This window comes from Saimiri boliviensis, chromosome X, assembly GCF_048565385.1.
Source record: "Saimiri boliviensis isolate mSaiBol1 chromosome X, mSaiBol1.pri, whole genome shotgun sequence".
Classification (NCBI taxonomy): domain Eukaryota; kingdom Metazoa; phylum Chordata; class Mammalia; order Primates; family Cebidae; genus Saimiri; species Saimiri boliviensis.
This window is the reverse complement of record NC_133470.1, coordinates 87,264,778-87,269,136: the sequence shown is the minus strand read 5'-3', so window position 1 is coordinate 87,269,136 and position 4,359 is coordinate 87,264,778. Positions and strand designations below refer to the sequence as shown.

Below are 4,359 nucleotides of genomic sequence, written 5' to 3'. Positions count from 1 at the left end.
CCTCAGAGCTTCAGCAACATGCTAGCATTCCCTGTGTACTCTAGAGTAGCTCTCCAAGTGTGCCTCTGGGCCACTAACATCGGTGTCACTGGGAGGTTATCAGTGGCACAGATCCTTGGGCCCCACTCCAGACTTGCTGACTCAGCAACTCTGGGGGTGGCACCCAGGAATCTGGGTTTTAGCAAGCCCTTGGGGTGATTCTAGTGCACGGGAGAGTCTGAGAACTGTTGTGGTGAACTGTTTGTGTTGGTGCAGGGAGCAAAGGAGCAGTTAAGCCTAAAGTTTAAGCAACTGACCCATCCTGAGGGGTGATATTCAGTCAGTGGTTACATGCATGCACAGCACACACACACACACACACACACACACACACACACAGTAATACTCTGTTTGCACAATAGTCCCTGACCCATCCACCCTTCTGTTGTCAGCCTTGAATTAGATTTGTTATTGTATTTTATTTATTTTAATTATGTGGAACACTTTGTGAACTTGTGCAGGGGCCATGCTAATCTTATCCATATAGTTCCAATTGTAGTATATGCACAGCCGAAATGAGCACTCAAATTAGATTCGATTACAGCAAAATTAAGCATTCCTTTCCATGAAGGACAGCACAGATAGAATTAACAGACAGACAACAGATGGGGAGAATATATTTGCTGTTTAAAACCAACAAGAGATTAATGGATAAAATATACAAGAACATTCTGCAAAACAACAAGAAAAAGACCCAACAGGAAAATGAGCAAAGCATATGCATAGGCAATTCTCAGGAGAAGAAACTGAAAAGGCTGGCAAGTAACTATGTGAAGAGATGCTTGGATCCCAGATTCATTAGTAATCAGAGAAATGCAAATGACAACAATGAGATAGGATACACACATGTCAGACTGGCAAAAATCAGCTGTATGATGCCAAGTGTTGGCTAGAATAAGCAGAAAGAGGAACCATTGTGTGCCGCTGCTGAGAGTCCCACTAGATGGATGTAGGCACTTTGGAGAGCCACCTGGTAGCATTTAGCCAAATCGGGTCTGTGCCCACAGTGTCTCAGTAAGCCCACTCCTGGGTATACCCTCAAGAAATTCTCCTGCAGACCCACAAAGAGACTGAGTTTCTTGTGGCTGCTGTAACAAAGTATCATAAACTCAATGGATCAAAACAACAGAAATGTATTCTCTGGTACTTATGGAGTCAAGGGTCCAATATCACTATCTTTGGGCTGAAACCCAGGTGTCAGCAGGGCTATGATCGCTCAGGAGGTTCTGGGGTGAGAGGACTCCATTCCTTGCTTCTTCCAACTTCTGGTGGCTGCTAGCCTTCCCTGGTCTGTGGCTGCATTTGATGTTCAAGGCCAGCATTTTCAAATCTTCCTCTGCTCCCTCTTCACTCTATCTTCTCTGTGTGAGTGTCAAATCTACCTCTGTCTCTCTTTTATAAGAATTACAGGAGTAGTGGGCTGAATAGTGCCCCCCCCCCAATTCACATTCACTGAGAACCTCAGAAAGTAACCTTATTTGGAAATAGGGTCTTTGTAGATGTAATTAGTTAAGATGAGGTCATACTGGAGTAGGAGGGGCCCTTAATCCAATTTCTGTCCTTATAAGAGGGCAAAAGGACAGACAGAGAAACAGGGGAGGCCATGTGAAAATGAGGGAGATGTTGGAGTGATGATGCCACAAACGAACGAACATCCGAGGCCACTAGAATCTGGAAGGGGCAAGGAAGGGTTTCAGAAGCACTGCGGCCCCACTGACGCCTTGATTTCAGACTTCTGGCTTCCAGAACCATAAGAGAATAGATTTCTGTTGTCTTAAGCCACCAGAACAGTACAGTGCTTCGTTACAGCAACCACCGAAACGAATACAACACCTAACTCCATTTCCAGCCCACCCTGATACTCCAGGATAATGTCCCCATCTCAAAATCTTCAATAGAATCACATCTGCAAAGACCCTTTTTCCTTATAAGGCAACATTCACAGGCTCCAAGCATTAGGATTTGATACCTTTGGGGTCCATTCTTGAGCCTGCTACAGGGACCCATGCAAGGATGTTTATTGCACAGTGCTTGTGCTAACACAGAACTGGAGGCAATCCAGATGTCCACCACCAGGGAAAAATAGAAGCAACTGAGTGGTTACAAGCAACTCAGGAGCACACAGCAGCATGGACAGTTAACACACAGCGCTCAGGGAAAAAGCACCCGGTAAGAGACTGAACACACTCTCCGGGCCCCTACCACTATGTTTATTGAAAACACACACACACACACACACACACACCCCTCTACACAGCTTGACAGAGTACACACTCGAGTGGTTGCCACTGACGGGAGGAGAATTGGAGTGAAAAGCAGTAATTTAAAGGACTGGAGAAATTGATAGATTTATTCAGCCAGAGAGGAATCTCAGACCAATGATGGTGATATCAAGAACTGAAAAGCAACATTACCTGAAAGCCAAAAAAAAAAAAAAAAAAAAAAAAGAGAGAGAGAAAGAAAAACTCTGTGAGAGGTCCTGTCTGGGGAAAGGTGGCCACCTCTGGAAGTGCCTGGTGTGTTTTGCATAAAGACACATTGTTCCCCAGCTTGGGCAACATAGCAGATAACAACTTGTCTCTCCCCTAAAAAAATTAATTTTTTTTTTTTTAAATTATTGGGGCATATGCTGGGTGCAGTGGCTCACTCCTGTAATCCCAGCACTTTGGGAGGCTGAGGCAGGTGGATTACCTGAGGTCAGGAGCTTGAGACCAGCCTGGTCAAGATAGTGAAACCCCATTTCTACTGAAAATACAAAAATTAGCTGGGCGTGGTGGCACGCGCCTGTAATCCCAGCTACTCTGGAGGCTGAGACACGACAATAGCTTGAACCTGGGAGGAGGAGGTTGCCGTGAGCCGAGATTGCGCCACTGCATTCCAGTCTGGGTGACAGAGCAAGACTCCATCTGTGGAGGAAGGGGGAGGAAATTATCCAGGCATGAGGCACATGCCTGAAGTTCCAGCTACCCAGGAGGCTGAGGTGGTAGGATCTCTTGAACCCGGAAGGTCAAGGCGCAGTGAGCCATGATGGTGCCTCTGCACTTCAGTGTGGGTGACAGAGCCATACCCTGTCTCAAGATAAGTAAATAAATGAATAAACAAACAAACAAATAAATAAAAAGACATATTGTTCCTTCAGTTGTAACTGCAGTGGGTGGCAGCCAGGAACCTTCATCCTTCCCTACTGTTTGGGGAGAGTGGAACCATGTGGCCTCCAGAAGGGAGGGAGGACATCCTCCCTAGCAACACCAAGGAACAAAGGAAGCCACACTAATGCCATTTGCCGTCGCCTGCCAGTTGTGTTCCATCTGCTGCACTGAGTGTTCCCTCCCAGCGGCCTTGAGCAGGCAGCTGACATTGTTGGCTCACCCACTGGTCTTGCTTAGGTGTCTCATAATTTTTTTTCATTCTCGGAACATGCCCTGGCCTTCCTCTTTCCAGATGCAATACTTCTCTCAATGCCACTTGGTCAAGTAGCAGGGATGAGGCCAGTGGAAATAGGAATCTAAGCGGTCTTGAATTCTGAATCAGTTTGGTAAATGCTCAGCCATTTTTAACCCCTGGAGAAGGGTTGGATCTTGTTTGTTTAATGTCCCATCAGGTTCCTCGGAGTTCCTTGTAAAGTTCTCTTTGAAAATGACATCTGGGCCGGGCACGGTGGCTCATGCCTGTAATCCCACTATTTTGGGAGGCCGAGATGGGCGAATTGCCTTAGGTCAGGAATCTGAGACCAGCCTGACCAACATGGCAAAACCCCGTCTCTACAAAAAATATAAAATTAGCTGGGTATGGGGGTGCACCCCTCTAATGACAGTTACTTGGGAGGCTGAGGCAGGAGAATCACTTGAACCCAGGAGGCAGAGGTTGCAGTGAGCCAAGATTGCACCATTGCATTACAGCCTGGTCAAGAAGAGTGAAACTTTGTCTCAAAAAAAAAAAAAAAAAAAAAAAAAAAAAATAGAAAGAAAGAAAGAAAGGAAAAAAAGGAAATGCTATCTGCCAGGTGGAGTGGCTCACACCTGTAATCCCAGTACTTTGGGAGGCTGAGGTGGATTGCTTGAGGTCAGGAGTTTGAGACCAGCCTGGCCAACATGGTGAAACCCCACCTCTACTAAAAATACAAAATTAGCTGGGCATGCTGGTGTGCACCTGTAACCCCAGCTGATTGGGAGGCTGAGGCAGGAGAATCACTTGAACCCAGGAGGTAGAGGTTGCAGTGAGCAGTGATCGAACCACTGCACTCCAGCCTGGGTGAAAGAGCGAGACTCAATCTCAAAATAAGAAAGAAAGAAAGAAAGAAAGAAAGAAAGAAAGAAAGAA

General features: G+C 46.2%; 1 pseudogene; it reads right to left on the bottom strand.

Annotated features, from left to right (window-relative positions):
• Window positions 1–468: 468 nt before the first annotated feature.
• LOC120361934 (U6 spliceosomal RNA) lies at window positions 469–560 on the bottom strand (annotated as a pseudogene).
• Window positions 561–4,359: the final 3,799 nt, after the last annotated feature.